Source organism: Cavia porcellus, unplaced genomic scaffold, assembly GCF_034190915.1.
Source record: "Cavia porcellus strain 051 isolate PalLab524CR breed Dunkin Hartley unplaced genomic scaffold, mCavPor4.1 scaffold_6, whole genome shotgun sequence".
NCBI classification, from domain to species: Eukaryota; Metazoa; Chordata; class Mammalia; order Rodentia; family Caviidae; genus Cavia; species Cavia porcellus.
This window is the reverse complement of record NW_026947489.1, coordinates 71,327,523-71,344,591: the sequence shown is the minus strand read 5'-3', so window position 1 is coordinate 71,344,591 and position 17,069 is coordinate 71,327,523. Positions and strand designations below refer to the sequence as shown.

Below are 17,069 nucleotides of genomic sequence, written 5' to 3'. Positions count from 1 at the left end.
AAGTACTCATGTGCCTGGGGTTGGCACAGCCAAGGCCTCAAACCTCAAGGAGCCCCCAAAGGCCCAAGCGAGAAGAGAGAATCAATTTCAGGCCAACAGATAGCACTGAGGGGTGAAGGTCGGGGGGGTCTTAGAGAGCTGGGGCCATGGGGTACAGCCGGATCAGGGTTCAGGACAGCTTCTCCAAGGAAGGGGCTTTTCAGCAGAGCCTTGGGGGACTGTAGAATCTAAGGGAGCCACCCCTGAGGGGAGAGCCCAGCTTCCCCAGGTGCTATAGGTGGGAGATGGCCACAGGCAGGGTGGGGATGGGGGACAGCAGGCAGATGGATGAGCCCTGAGCAGATGTTTGACCAGTGCCTGACAAGATGGCTGATGAGTGGTGCTGGAGCTTTCAGGATGTGTGCATGAGGTTCTCCAGCTCTGGATGCACATTTCACTCACCTGCGCTTTTTAAAATTCACAAATACACCCCACGGGAGTGATACCAATTGGCTTAGTGGAGAAGGGGTGGGCCACAGGATGGGACAGCAGGTAAGAGGGCCTGGACCTGGCGGGAAACAGCAGCACGGTGGGAAGCAGCAGTGGCACGCGCTGAAGGGCTTAACCAGGGGGCATCCTGGCCAGGCCTGAGGTTCAGAGCAGGGTACAAGAAGCGAAGCTGCACCTTAGGTACTGTCTGTTGCTGGGACCGCTGGGGCAGAGTAGAGAACAGGAGGCATCTGTGATGCTGCGCTTCCTCACAGTTCCGGGGCTGCAGGTTTAAGATCGAGACACCCACAGGACTCGGTCCATGAAGCCTCTCTGCTCCCTACAGGCTGCCATCTCCCTCTGTCCCCACAGACTTCGAGTCCTCCAGTGTTGGTTGTCTCTCTTAGTGTTACTAGATTACAGCTCACTTTTCTGGCCTCATCGAATCTTAATCACCCCTAATACAGTCACATCTACTGTAGTTAGGGCTTCAGCTCATTGGGCAGGGTGAGACATAGCTCAATCCACACGAGTGAGAGGCCTTTTCCTGGCTAGGGGCACAGCTCAGTGGTACAGCGCTTGGTAGCATGCAGCCCTAGGTCAAGCGCATGCTTCGGCAGCACATGTAAGACTGGAATAATATAGAGGTTGGCATGGCCCCTGCACAAGGAGGCATGCAAATTCACAAAGCCCTAGGTCAGATCCCCAGCACTGCAAACAAACAAAACAACAAAAGATTTTTTCCTTGCTTTGATGTATGAGAATGGATTTTCTCACTGGATATGGTCACTCGGGCAAAGCCAGGAGTCTCCCAGCTTTGCTGGGACAGTCTATCTCCAGGAACCCCTTTCCCCAAAAAATGACTGCAAGACCCCTGCAGACTCTCTTTAGTCCAGGATTCAGGCCCTGGACTCTGGGGAGCAGATCAGGGCAGCACTCTTAATCACTGGATCCAAAGGCCTGATTAGTGCTCGGGGTCTTATGCCAGGGCCAAGGCAGGTCCTCTCTGTGTCAGGCCAACTGGTGGCTGGTGCTCTCCAGCCCAGGAGAAATGAGATGAGGTATTATTATCCCTCCCTCTGCACACCTCCACTCCGCAGTCCCTGTGCCTAACCCAGGGTTTGCCACACAGGAACCTCCAATCAGTAGATAATACCATCCTCTCTCTGTGTCCTTTGGTACAGTATAGGGAGTTAATTCCAGAACCCCCAGCAGATAACCAAAACCCTTGGGTGCCCAATCCCTTATAGAAAATGCTGCAGTACCTGCATATAACTTACATATAGCCTCTAAATTATTTCTATGGCCAGCCACAGTGATACATGCCCGTAACCCCAGCTACCTAGGAAGCTATGGCAGAAGGACCACACGTTTGAAGCAGCCTAAATAATTTCACAAGGAGTGAGAAACTTACGTACCCCAAAATAAAAAATAAAAAGGGCTGGGGTTGTAGCTCAGTGGCTCAGCACCCCTGGATTCAATCCCCAATACTAGAGAGAAAACCTCTATAGATTAAATGTAATAACCTAATGCAATGCAAATGCTGTGTAAATGTTATACAGTACTGTTACTTAGGAAATGGCATGGAAAAATGTTTGTACATATGCATTATAGATCCAGGGTTCTGTTTTGTTTTTTATTGTTGGGGTATAGGGAGATTTTTTGTTTTGAGACAGGCTTTTGCCAAATTACCCAGGCTGGACTTACATTTGCATTCCTCCTGTCTCAGCCTCCCAGAGTGCTGGTATTACAGGCATGTGGCACCTATGGCAGCCCATTGGATAACACCAAGTCCCAGGGAGCCTGTGGACCTTCATTCCCTGCCTTGTGACTCTCTCTGAACTTTTCTAGTTGTCTGACCCTCAGCCATATTTTCAGGTTGGCCTTCCTAGTTTGTCCAGTTCAGCAGGTCACCCCATGGACAAAGCGAGATCTACCTAGTCTCCAGCAGAGCCTGGACCAGGTCTTCAGGTCCTTTGTTCTGAAGTTAGGGGTTGTGCGCATGGACTCAGAAAGTTGTCCATGCACAGGGAGTCTGCAAAGCACCTGCCCAACCTGTCCCATCAGACAGTCCTCCAAGGGTCCAGCCACTGTCTGTCTATCCCTGCATCTTCTGTAGGATGCAGCCCTAGGGCTGGGTCAGTGCCTGCACTCAAAGTCACAGAGTTAGGGAATGACAAATGTGATGGCCTCTAAAGAGAGCCCCTCCATTTATTCCCTCTTTGGGTATGGCTTGCTGTCCCCCCCGCCCCAGGTGTTTATTTCCTTTGCCTTGAATCTGGGCTGAGACTGCTTTGATAACAGGAAAAACACATTGCTGGCTGCAGAAGTGGCATTCTGGGACTTCTTGAACTCTGACCTTCAGAGAATTAGCAGTTCCTGTTTCCTTCCTCCTGAAGTGCATCTTCTGGGAGGGCTTGGCTGCCATGTGGAGAATGCCCAGAGGTTGCCTTTTACCTGTCTCAGCATGGCACACACCACCAGACACGGCACTGCCTGACTAGCCCACAGAATCAGGAAAAGTAATGAGTCCTTATTTTCTGCTGGAAGAATGGGGTTGCAGGTTATATGGCCATCGCTCCCTAAAATGGCAGGTTTTCTAGTTTCCCCTCCACCAGACTTTACTGGAGATCCATTTTTTCCAGCAGGAATCCACCCAAGCAGGACCAAACGGGCACAACTGGTCCATCAGTCCCCGGATGTCAACCAAGCAGAGCTGCTGCTGCCCAGGACCCTCATCAGAAATCCTGAGTGCCTACCACAGTGAGATCGTCTTAAGGGAAAGACAGATTCCCACAGGCTGCAGCTGGGGAGGATGCTTGCTGAGGAGTCTACCTTCTTTGGGGGGCTTTGGAGAAGGCCGGGTACCCATGAGCCCTCGCTGCCCTTTGAAATATCAAAATAAGAGTACATGCCAACAAGTAGAAGGGTCAGGAGAAGGTACTGGAACTAAACACTGAGAAGGGGAGACAGGAAGAAATATCTAAACTGTTAACCTGAAGTAGGAAAAGCAGTCTAACAAATGAGGCCATGCCCTCTCCAAAAGGTTTCACTACCTCTTCCCTCTCATGAGCAGCAGCCAGCAGCCTCAGTTTAGAGCCTGCTGCTGGCTGTGAAAGGTGATCAAAGGGAAACGTGCCAGGCTGCTCCTGGGCTGAAGGAAGAGGGCTCAGCCTTGCACTCACCTGTTAACTTTAGCAGTCAATACTGAAGACACCTCTTCAGTTTTTAATGAAGGCTGGGCTGTGTCTAATAGCCCTCTCATTTTGTGGATGAGCAGACAGGACATGGTGGCTGAGGGTTAGCCCCTGCCACACCAACCCAGCATCATTAAAGTTTTATCTACTCCGTGAAACTTGCAGCGGAAAGGTGTGTGACTCCAGGGGATCTCCTCTGCTGAAAGATTACTGCCACTGTGTCACAGATCACCCTCAGACCAGGGTAGCTTCCAGCAAGAATGATCTGTGTCTTCCCACCGTGGGTTAGGTGCAGAGTTCCTCTAAAACTCTGCTGGGTCGGGTTGAAGCTGTTTTCGGCTGAAACCTGGTTCAACTGGAGGCTGAGATGGCCACTGGCCACGTCTGGCAGGCAGTGCTGGCCTCAGCCTCCATCACTGGGCTGCCTGCCGTCCTCAGGGTTCTCGGGACAGCAGTTGTAATATGGTGAAGGCATAAGGTACCTCAGTTTCAATTTATACAACTTGTACATCATTTGTGCCACACTATTTTCATCAAAGCAAACCATGTAGCGCCCCTCTCCCACCCCCGTATATGGGTGGGTGGGGGTTTGACCCAACCTTGGATGAATAAGGCTACAAAGAATGCGTGATTAATTTATTCTGTCTGTTTTTGACAGTCTTGCTATGTAGCCCAGATAGCCTAGAACTTTTGATCTTTCTGCCTCAGCCTCCCAAATACTGGGATTACAGGCTTGTGCCACCATACCTCACTCAATTTACAATCTTAACCCTCCCTCTTTGCTCCCAGAACTTGCTATCCCGCTTTATTTTTCTCCCTGGTATAGTATTTCTCACCATGCCAGAGCTTGTGTTGGTTTCTTTAAGAAGGAAAGCTCCCCAGGCCAGGGATCTGAGCTGCTGTAATCTCAGGACCCCTAACACTACCTGGTACGCCATATATATACTAGGTGCTCAGTGAGGCTTTGTTGAAGGCACAAAGGACTGAATGTACCCAAAGCCACACAAAGGGAAATATGGCCTGATTTCTGCCTGTCCTGAGTGCTAGGTTCCCCAGCCAGCTCACAGCTCTTAGTCAAGTTTTAGAGCATCTGTGACATGCAGAAGTTGTACATTTAACACGGTATACAGTAATGATACACAGCCAGAAAACAGAGTGAGACTCCATACGCTCCCTCCTGGGAGAAAGCCTCTTAGGCCCACACAGCTGGCACAGAGGACCTGGAGGGACCGACCCATGGTGACCCTCCATGGAGCAACCACAGTGTAGATGAGCACTGATATGATTCATAGCAGGTGCTCAGAGAGGAACGGGTTCAAGAATTACTAGTATTTAGGTTTTTAAAAATTATTTTAATCGACTTTATTTTTTAAGGACAATTTTATGTTCTCAGCCAAACAGTGGAAAACAGAGTTCCCACATCCCCCTACCCTAATCCTCCCAGCACCCTCGGCCAGAGTACATTTGTTACCTCTGCTGAACCTATATGGCACCTTGTTATCGTAGGCCTCCCTGCTGGCGCTGCATGGAAACCACTGATCTTTGTACTGTCTCCGTAGTTTTGCCGTCTCCAAACATCACACAGTTGGAACGATATAGTATGTAGTCATTTCAGGTGGGCATCTGTTTTCATCAGCTTCATGACACGGTAACAGAATGCCACAAGACAAGGTAATTTTATTTTATTTTATTTTGTCTTTTTCCTTTTTATCGGTACTGAGGATCGAACTCACAATTGCCTGCTTATTTTATTTTTTTAAGACAGATCTTGCTATGTCATTCTGGCTGCCGTTAACTCACTATGTAGTCCAGGCTGGCCTTGAACTCTAGCCAATCTGCCTGCCTCAGTCTCCCAAGTGTTGGGATTATGGGTGTTGGGTGGGGTAATTTATAACACACAGAAGTTTAGTGTCTCACTCTGCTAGTGGCTGGGAAGGCTGAGATCGAAGGGCTGACATCTGGCCAGGGCCTTCTTGCTATTTCATGGCATCTCACAGTAGAAGGATAAAGAGAGGGCACGAGGGAGCCAAATGGACCCTTTGGTATGGACCCTGCTCCCAGGACAGCAATCACTGCGGTTGCAGCCCCCAGCCCTCTTCCTGAAACCTCCACACTGGGGTGAAGCTCCCAGTCCACGAGCCTTCTGTGCTTCTATGCCTCCTTTATCTTCATGGCATAGATGGAAGGTTCTTCTGTGTTCTCACAACTTGATGACTCATCTCTCTTACTGTGTCACAGTCTTTTTTTTTTATGCTGAACTTGACATTCATTTTAATTTTTTTTTTTTTTTGGTGGGTCACAAAAGAATTGAGTGCAAGGCACAGAGAATTAATTACTGTACGTCCTCTGCCCCCAAACAAGCACAGCTTCCTCCCAGCCAAGACGGAGCAAATGGAAGGATTCACATTTTAAGGATGTGGGAAATGTTTTCCCCACAACAGTTAGAAGAATCAGGAAAACATGCAACAGGAAAACTGCAAAACATACAAGCTAAAAACCGAGTCTGATTTTCCCATCCAGCTCCATATATATAAATTTTTAAAAAATTTTTTTTTCTTGTCTTTTTTAAACAGAGTCTCACTATGCAGTTCAGGCTGGACTCAAACTCACAACAATCCTCCTGCCTCAACCTCCTGAGTGCCGTTTCCCACCACGCCCAGCTGCAGCATATTAGCTACTGAACTAAAAGGCCTTCATACTGAGCTACATCCCCATCCCTTTTTATTTTTGAGACATGGTCCTGTTAAATCAGCAAGTTACCCAGGCTGGGCTTGAATTTGTACATCTGCTGCCTCAGCCTCCCAAGTGCCAGGGCTACAGGTGTATGCCACCACACCTGGCTATTCTATTTTATGAATTTCAAACAGACTTCTTTTTTTTTTTTAAAGACACTGAACTATGCAGTTCAGACTGGCCTTGGGCTCACTTTGTAGCCCAGGCTGGTCTCGAACTTACAACAATCCTCCAGCTTCACCTTCCCAAACGCTAGGATTACAGGAGTGTGCCACCATGCCTGGCACCATCAAACTGACTTTTAAAACTATTTTATGTGCCACTAAAAAGAAAAACAAAAGCCTATTAGTTGTATGATGCCATCAGTTGGAATAATTGCCATCCCAATTTCTGATTTATTAAAATGTGCAAAAGCCATCGGACCTCAGAAATATACTGCACTGTTTTATACTCACATGAACACATACACTGTGCTTCTCTAGTGGTGGAACATGAGGGCCTTTGAATTCTCCTCGATGTATTAAAAACCTTTCCTATCTCTTCAGTAAATGGTGCTGGGAAAACTAGCTATCCATAGGAAAAAGAATGAAGTTAAATGCTCATTTTACATCATACACAAAAATTAACTTGAACAGATTAAAGATGCAAAAATAGGCCTATAACTACAAAAAAAATTAGAAGAAAACTTTTAGGAGAAGCCTCATGATGTTGGATGTGGTAATGATTTCTGGATATGACACCAAAAGTCCAACTAGACAAATAGAACCCCATTGAACTTCAGAACAGCGCAGCATAGGACAAAAGCAACCTACAGAATGGGAGAAAATACTTGCAAACTTTTTTATCTAACCAGAAACACTTAAAATAGATTTTTTTTTTTTTTGTATTGGGGATCCAACTCATGACCTTGAGGCTTGCCAGGTAGGCACTTACACCACTGAGCTAAGTCCCCAGCTTAAAATAGAGTTCAAAAATATAACTCAAATTAGGGCCAGAAATTAAGCTCAGTGGCATAAACACCTGCAAGCGCAAGGTCATGAGTTCGATTCCCAGTACCAAAAAAAAAAAATATATATATATATATATATACTTAAAATAGAGTTGGTGCACGCCTGTAATCCCAGTAGTTGGGAGACTGAGGCTGGAGGATGCTGTGAGTTCATGGCCAGCCCAGTATGGGCTATATAGTGAGTTCAAGGCCTCTTGAACTACATAGCAAGACCCTATTTCAAAAACCAAAAAAGGGCAAGGCACTTGAATAGACATTTCTCCAAAGACAATATGCAAATAATATCCAACATCATGCACCATCAGAGAAATGCAAAGCAGACCCACAAAGAGACAGCACCAACACCCATTAGGATGACCACTATTCAAAAGAAAAATCAGGCAACTACCGCCAAGGATGTGAAGAGACCAGAACTCTTGTGGACTGTTAGTAGCAATGTAGGGGTGGTATAACTAGTATAGTAAACAGTATGGGAATTTCAAGTCCTGCTTGATAGGGCGTGTCTGTAATCCCAGCACTCTGGGAGGCTGAGGCAGGAGGACTCCAAATTTGAGCCTCGTCAGGGCAAGTTAGTGACTCAGCAAGACCCTGTCTCAACAAAACTAAACAACAAAAAACTGGGATGTAGCTCAGTGTGAAGGCCTTGGGTTCCATTCCGAGTATTGCTCCCCGCAAAGGGTGAGATACACAAACAATGGAATACTATTCACCCTGACAAAGGAAGGAAATCCTGCCACACTTTACATGAGTGAAAATTTAAAACATTATGCTAAGTGAAATACGCCAGTGTTTTAGGTGAGATATGTAGAAATCGTTATTTCTATCCAGGGCCTGGTGGAAGAAAATGAGAAAGGTTGGATGGGTAGGGTTTCTGTTGTGACAGGTTCTCACCTGTCACTGCTAAAAACACTTGTGCACACCGCGACCATTACTGCATGTACACTTAAAAAGGTTTGTGTTTTACACACACGCGCGCATGCGCAAAGCTTTCCTTAATTTCTTCCAGATCTCCACAATTTACATTTTTAAAAAGTTCCCCACGACTGGAGGGCTTCTCCTCCCGCTGGATCCACCCCACTCTCCCCTCCCCTGGAATAGACGCCCTGGCCACAGGCCCACAAGATTAGAGGGACCTACTTTCTTTTTTGAAAAACTTTTTATTACATTGAAAGATCTACAAAATAAAAGAGCCTCAAACAAGAGCACACAGTAGTGGCCTAAGAAGCACCCGCGTCTCCAACCTTTCACCTTTCACAGGACTGGAACCAGACCGAGACCTCCTGCGTGGCGGTGGAGCAGCTTTGCTCTCCAGACCCGCGCGGCCCCTCGCCCGCGTCCTTCCCGCAGAGGGTGGCGGAGCGCGTCTCGCCCTTGTGCACCGCACGCGCTCTGGAGCTTCCCCCGCTCCCCCGCCATCCGCACCCCGATCATACCCCCGGTTCATCCCCACGGTGCAGATGCTCGGCTCCGGATCCCCGCCTTGCCCAAGAGCCTCCGGGGTGCCCGAAGCGGTCCCCGGGGCGAGGTCCTCCCGTCTCAGCGGACGTGGACTCACGACTCACTCTACTCGAGCCGCACGCGGTGCAAGCAGGTTTGCTCCAGAGGCCGGCAACCCCGCGACTCCCAGCTTCCCAGAGCGCCGACCTGCCGCACGTGGGGAGCAGCGCTCCCCCTCCTTCCAAGCCGTGGGCCCCGCCCCGGAGGGGGCGTGTCTGGGGGCGTGGCCACCCGCCGTCCCGCGCCTGCGCCGCCTCCCCTCCACTGAGAGCTTCCAGCGCTCGTTCGGCTGTCAGGCGCGGTGGCCAAGTGGTAAGGCGTCGGTCTCGTAAACCGAAGATCGCGGGTTCGAACCCCGTCCGTGCCTGTAGGTGGAGCTTTGGCTGGGGGAGAACGTGTGTATACACATGCTCCCTTCTTAACGTGGTGTTTTTTCCTTTTCGGATTCTGTTCAGACGTCCTTCAATCCCTCTCTCCTCTCCGGCAGGCTCCACGTCCCTGCTCCGTCCACCCCCACGCAGCCCCGTTTCTCTGCCATCCGAGGGATGCGGGTCCCCGTGCTATCCGCCCGCTCACCCAGCGACCTCATTCCGGTGAATACCTGCCTATTCCTTCCTCTGCACTGCGGAGCTGACCCTTGAAATCTGGCCATAGCCAGTCATGACACTGCCCACATCATGGTTAGGGTAAACAGTCCGATTTGACACGACGCGACATGCGTGCTTTGATTCCTGGCCCCTCTTTTGTATCCTCCACTTCACCTGTCACGTTTTCAGTTGAACTTTCAGTGTTGAATGTGCTGCTCCAGATAATCTAATAAATAGAACTTCACCTCCCCCATTCTGCATTCCATACATCTGCTAATGTGACCAAGAAATAAAAAGCACATTACTTTTCCCAAGGCCTATTGCACAGTTGAACGGGGAACTTCAGGTGAACTGAATGTCACTAGTCAGGCTATCAAGATACAGGATATGCAGCTCCCAGCCTGAAGATACTGATCGTATTTCCCAATAAATGACAGACATGCCCTTGGTTTGGAAGAGAATGCTGAGCTATGGGGCTTGCCATCAGGAAATTTTAATGCAAATGAAAATGCTTTCTGTAAAGGGCCTAGATCGAGCCCAGGTGTTCAGGGAGGGGGAGGAGAGTGGTTCTGTACTGCTGGCTGTTATGGACTTGAATCCCGATCCTCATCTTGATTCCAGATGCAGGGGGCTCCTAGGCAGGACGGTGAGTGCAGCAGCTGGGAGAGAGGATTCCACTGCTGCCCTGAGGGATGAGCCATGCCAAAGTCCATTTGAAAGGTACAAGGCACAGAAGGGTCAATGTACAGATTTGGGGAAGCGGACCCCAAAGGTGAAGAGTCATAGACAGGGGTCAAGTGTGGTCCCCAAGTGTAGGTCGGTGAGAAGACATGGATGTAGATAGCAGGATAGGGAGAAGCCAGCAACCCAGAAGACCTGCAGTTAACCTGCAGGCCAGCAGGTGTCCACACACTGGTGGGCTGGAGGCTGGTCAGGCACTCAAGGGTGGGCACAGCTATGCTGAATTTACAGCACGACTGCATGGATTTTGCTTGCCCTCTCGGCTCAATTTTAAAGTTGAAAAAATGCTTTACATGCTTTTTATGCTCCACATTCTTAGTTTCAACCTCAGGGACTCACCCTCAGGTAAGTAGAAGAAACTCCAGCCGCCCTCCCATCTCTCCCATGAATCATAGTGGCCCTTTTTTTTTTTTTTTTTTAAAGGGTACCAGGGATCGAACTCACAACTGCACGCTTGCAAGGCAGGCGCTCATGCATGCTGCTTAACTAAATCCCCAGCCCCATAGTGGCCCTTTTCACAGGAGGCTGGCCGTTGTGACCTCCCGGTGAGGACGGTGTGACCCTGGAGCCCCCTCCAGAAAGTCTGCCCTTCCAGATGGACAGGACCAGAGCTGCAGAGGCCACCCCTCCCCCACTCCAGGCTCCCTGTGGCAGTCCTCTCCAGGATCCTCCCCCAGGGTACAGAACAGATCCCAGGGCCTCTGCACTGCAGTGTGAGAGCCACACTGGCAGGCACACTCTTTTGTGGGCAGGTGAAACCTCCAGGATATTTTAAAATATATAATCTATTTTATATCAGGCTTCTTCCTTCCTGTGAACAATTATTATTTAACTTAAAAGCAGAATTTGGCAACTATCTATGATGCCTCATGCTGTGAGGTTTAGTCCAATATTCCAGCCTAAAGAGGTATATTTTTAAATCTCTTATTATACAATGGAACAGATTCAGAAGTCACACAAACGAGAGGAATGTGTTAATGAGTTCTAAGGGAAACACCACCCAGGCCAGAGGCGTTTGTCAGCTGCTCCGGAAACTTTGTTCACATTTCCCTCCAAGTCACCACCCCCATAACCATGAAGACCACACCTCTTGTTTCTGTAGTAACCACTTCCTTGCATTTTATTAGCTAGGTGAACTTTGCATTTTTACCTTATAGTTTAATCTTGCTTATTTTAAAATTGATATATCCCTTTAAACTTTTTTTTTTTTTTTTTAAGTCAGGGACAGTCTTCTTCCCTCTCATTTCCTTGCAGTGTAGGTGTTGAGGAACCTGGGCCATCTGACCTGTAGGGTCTCCAGTAGGCTGTAGACTGGGCTGACTACAAACGCTGGTGTCATTTCATGGGCTCCTCTATCCTTTGCATTTCTTGCAAATGATCATTTAGGAACCACACTGGAGGTTAAGAGTTGGGTTTGATGCCTTTGGCAAAAAGCTGTTATTACCTCCTGTAAGAAGCCTCTGGGCCCCCCCCAGATATGGAGGCTCAATTTCCTGCCTGGGACCCTTCACCTATCTCCTGTGCTAGATGGGAAGCCCCTTGGGCTGGGACAGTGTCCCACACAGGTCTGGAATGGAAGAGCCCTGGCCTAAGGCAGGTCCTTGCTTCAGGGGTTAGGGAAGTGTTTCCTGAGGAGGTGACCTGGCTGGGCTCTACAGGATGAATAAGAATTCACAGAACACCATAAGATCAGTACTTCTATCCTTGTCCTTTTTGATGCTCAAATGCCATGACTGAGGTTGCATTATGCAGGCAGATCCCCATGGTGCTTCTAATGTACAGGAGAAATCAGGTTTTGAATTTAGAAAAAAATATTCTCTGTAGGGTAGGTTTGGTTAACAAAGTCTAAAGGCCCAACCTCATCCTTGAAGACAAAAGTAACCCCGGGAAATCATGGATGATGGCAGTGAAAGCTACCAGCCAACCCTCTCAGGTCATAGCCAAAGAAACAGGCAAAGAGAAGGGACGTGACTTGTCCCTTCTGGAGGGGACCTGGAGGTCACCCCAGAAGCTCCACCATTAGCACATAACCTAAGCTCTTCCCAGGATGAGCACAAATCTGCTTGGAAAAGTCATCTCCACTGTCACCCTGTGTTGCAATCAGGGGTTGCAAGCAGAACAATTACATACAGAATACATAATATATAACATTATTTTGATGATGGTCACCCAGAGTTAAATACAAAAAAAGTGCAGGAAATCTGTCCACAACACTAAACACCTAGAAAATCCAGCAGAGGGCCTGGGTTCCACAGCTGAAGACCTAGAACCATGACAATGCCTCCCCTGAGTCCAGATGGAGGCCTAGAGCCCAGGACAATGACTCATGCAAGCCAGTTCTACAGATTTGTGATGGGAAGGCCCAAAGGTCAGCAGTGGAAGCTAGAAAGTCTATGCCAGAGGGGTGAAGGAGCTGTGCCAATAGGTTAAGTGTTCTGTCATGAAGCCAAGAAGCAGTGCTCAAAAAAGGACCATGGCTCCCCTGAAAAGTACCACTGCCATCCTCAGAGACAATGAGGTCCCGAGCTCCTCTGACAATAACATCTGAGTACATATCAGGAAGCCAGAGTGACAAACTTCTGGAGATTAAACTGCATACATCTTTCTCTCCGCAGAGCTCCCAAGTGAACCACAGCCACTCTCAGTGACAAGGTCCCAAGCTCCTCCAATGACAATGGCTAAATTCGTATCAGGGAAGCCAGCCTGATAAGCTCCTCCAGGGGAACCAACAACTCCAAACAACAAACACTTAGGAGAACCCACAATGCTGCACTTCTTCGCCAGGTCTCTTTTTTATGCTAGCAACAGTCCTTAGGTGGGCCGTCTACACTCAGTACCAAGCTGACTCAGTTCAGCTGGTGTTTAGTTGACCACCAGTTACCAATCCACTATACCCTGAGATGGTCATCTCTGTACTGGCCTGTGGGCCACCAGGCATGTCACTTGTAGAACATTCACCCCTGCTCAAGGAGGAATATATATAGTTCCCCAAGCCAGTATTCAGGCTGTGGGGGCAAGGGAGGGCCACAGACACACTGCAACGGTTGGACTCTTCAGGTGGTCCAGCCCTAGGCAGAGATGGGTGTGTGAGAGAGAACTCTGCTCTACTTGGGAGAAGTGTGAGTAGGTAGGAGCAGACCTCTGGATCACTCCTTGGAGGTAAGTCATCCCAGGGGCCTTAGATCAGGTGACTCTAAGAGGACAGTGTGTTGATGCATCCTCTACAGGTGGGACAAACCTTTCCTTAAAGGGGTAGCACCTCACACTAACACACACACACACACACACACACACACACACACACACACACACAATGTTAAGAATCAGTTTTGCCCGGGAAGTGTTATGGTTTATAGTATATATCTGGATGTCCCCCCAAAGCCTCCTATGCTCATAGGTGAGCCTCCGGGAGGTGACAGGGTCATGAGAGTGTGACATCTATTCCACTAAGGAGTTTACAGCTAAATGTGACATTGGGAGGGGGTCACTGGGGGCTGGGCTGGGCTCTGCAGGATGGCTCTGTCTCCCCCATCCTCCCTTGATCACCCCTGCATTCCACTGCCAAGCCATGAGCTCTTCTCCTCTACTATTGCCCCTCTGCCATGCTTCCCTGCCTCGGAACTGGCTGACCTATGGACTGAAACCTCTCCAAACTGTGAGCCAAAATAAACCTGTCATCCTCTTAGCTGTGGATGTCAGGTGTTGTGTCTCAGTGATGGAAAATTAAGACAAGAGGCAAGGGCAAAGCTAAGACTCACAGGGCTCTGGCCAAGCCCTTCAGGGAGATGGTCACACCTGTGTTGGCAGTGATCCTCTGTCGCTGTGGAGAAGCTAACCCTCTGCTTTTTCCTGAGGGCAAAGATCATGTCTTTGAGGGACCTGGCAGACAAAGGGATTCTTTTCACAAGTTGGCTGAATGATCCAAGGGAGCAAAATCAATCGATCAATCAATCAATCAATTACCACTTCTCTTCCTCCAGTTATGGAACAATCAAACTGGGAAAAGTCATAGAGGCAAGAGATTGTACAGGAAGTGAGGGACTCAAGCAGGTCCTGAATGCCGACAAAACTGGTAATCCCAGTCTGGCCCTTCCGGAGTAAAGTGTTCACTCCAATCTTGTTTTGCCCCAGGCTTTGAGACTTGCTCTGTCCAGACCTATACTCACGGAGAGAATAAAAATCTATGTAAATTGCCACATGAGCAAAATATGCAGAGAAATTGAGCCCCATGAATTCCACAGGCACATACAAAAACTTCAGCTCTGAATAAAGTGAAGCCTGTGTGTGTCTTCTGCCAAAGCTTTCTGGTGGATGGCAAAAGCTGAAAAGAACCCAGCACAGTTTTATTGATGGCACCACAGAAGGGGCATCTGATGGACGGCACAGTCCAGAAAAGGAAGCTGAGTGGAGGGACATCAGTACACCGTGACCTGGGGCGAATCATTTCACTTCCTCAAGCCCAGGATCTTCATCAGGATCAGGGGGGTTCTTATTCCTACACTGCCACTTTCTAGCATTTCTAGACTGCTAGAAACATGGAAGGCGTCCATCATTAATAAGACAATGGCATCTCGGTGGGCCTATTGAATACTTTGCTGGGTTCAGGCCATGGAGGTCACAGCAAAGGTCCCCCCTTTGGCCTGTGGGGAATGTGCTTATCCTCTGAGAGGAAACTGGTACAATCAACACACGTCAGAACTACGTTCTCAGGGGAGGATATGCAGACTCGAAAAGCACTCAGCAGACATTTACTGATTGTGCTCTCTGTGTCAGGTGCAGGGCTGTAAGAATGTGTGAGAGACAAACACCCCATGTGCGTGTGGACTTACGTTCTGGAAGAAGGCAGAGCATCCACAAAATAAATGACTGAACAATGTGGCATAGGACAAGGGACAAGGGCCATGGAAGAGGCAAAGAAAAAAGAAAAAGAAAAACATGGACTAACAGATACAAAGAGATGCATCTGGGGCTGCAATTTCTTTTTTTGTCTTTTTCGTTTTTATCGGTACCGGGGATCAAACTCACGACTGCCTGCTTGCAAGGCAGGCGCCTATGCTGCTGAGCTAAATGCCCAGCCCAGGGCTGCAATTTCAAATAGGGAGGCTAGGGAAGGCCTAGGAAAACTCAGAATGAGGACAACCAGGAGACAGGTGTTTCCAGCCCTGTGGGATTTTGTCCCAGTTTGCCAGCTCCCCCCCAACCATTGAGCCGCATGGCAGCAGGGACACTAAGATCTCCTTCCACGTGATACCACACACACCCTCACACCACTTCTGTGTCTGCCGGGACAGCTTGTCAGGGAGCTTGGGTCCTGTGTGTGTTCGGTGGGGGTTATGTGTGGAGGCAAAAAGAGCAGAAGCTGTGGGTAGACTTGGAGAGTAGACTGCTATGGAAAGGGCAAGCGTGACATAAATGCCCTGGAGACTAAGAGTTCTGCTCTGAGATTTCACTCAGGACAAGCTGTGGTAGCGGGCAGCACGCAAGACCAGGGAGGAGTAGGGTGCAGTGGGGCTGGGCTCAGGGCTGGACTTACTGACCCTGGCAAGTTGCTTGGCTGGTAAAATGTGCACAGTAATAAGAGCTATGTAGTGGAGTCCTTGTGAGATGGTAAGGAGAAGCTCGGGGTCCAGGGCTTTGGCACCTAGGTTTTTCACTGAGAGCTTTCAATGTCATCGCCACCACCATCAGGCACTGCCCTTGGGCAACATCCCTCCAACTGCAACTGCGCAAGGTAACCTTGTGGAAGGAAATCAATCAAAGAGTTTGCAAGCAGCATTTTAAAATGGAATTGAATAGGATGACTAGAATATATACTTGTGTACATAAGATATGTGTGTGTATGTGTGTGCATTGTACACATGTCTACATAATGCACACATACCCCTACTGTGGGCTACGATGTAGGGTCTGTGAGCCACGGTGTCCGCAAAGGCAATGTTTCTAAAGGGGACATAGGTAGTACTTTGTAAGTTTAGTAAAGTACATATCACTATCTCTATTTTTGCCATGTTAGAATTCCACTGGTATCGTTATTTACCAAACATTTGTTTTTCTTTTTGCAAGGCTGTGTGACAGCGGGCAAGTCTCAATCCTCTCCGGGTTTCTTTCTGCACGTGGAGACAGGCCCAGCCCCACTGTGTTTCTGTGCTTGACCTTCCCATAGCAGTTATCTCCAGAAGCAAAGGACAGGTCCTGCCTGCTCATGGACTAGCTGGGGCATTTTCTAGGGATGTAAGAGAAAGAGGAATCTAGGGCCTTAGGATCTGCCTTTCTCTTGTACACTGAGTCCTGTGGCTGCCCCAAGTTTGCAGAATTTCCTTTCTTGTCCTGCTTTGATTCTATTGATAGGATTAGGTGCCCCCCATGGCCATGCCCTTTGATGTGGTCAGGGGGTAGGGAGGAGGTTTCAGTCCAAGGGAGCAAATCTTAATCTTTTTGGGCTTCTCTGAGATCAGCGCCTGGGTAAACCCATTACATCCCTGCCCTTTCATCCCCCCAGGACACCGGCCCTTCCAGACTCCTTGAATCTCATAGATCCCAAGGGTCCTTCAGATTTGGAGACAACAATAAAAGGGGAAGAGAAAATAGAGCAGGTGCCCTACCCCCTCCTCCAGCACCTGCAGCATCCCCAGCCATCGGTCAGGGCATCTTTCTCTTTCTTTCCTTCTAATCCTGGGCTCCCACAATATGGAGATTATAGAAGCCTGGGGCCAAACTCCTTCCCAGCACCGGGTGCTTCTGCCTTCCATCCCTCCTGGAGCCATGTTCTCTTCTGAGCACCTGCTCATGCAATCTGTCTATCCAGCCAGGAATCCCCTGGCCGGCAGTTAAGAGCAG

At 48.8% G+C, this 17,069-nt stretch overlaps 1 non-coding gene across 1 annotated transcript; it reads left to right on the top strand.

The window, feature by feature from the left end:
- Window positions 1-9,199: 9,199 nt before the first annotated feature.
- On the top strand, window positions 9,200-9,271 carry Trnat-cgu (transfer RNA threonine (anticodon CGU)). Its single transcript has one exon. It is a non-coding gene; the product is annotated as a tRNA-Thr (tRNA).
- The last annotated feature ends 7,798 nt before the right edge of the window (window positions 9,272-17,069 follow it).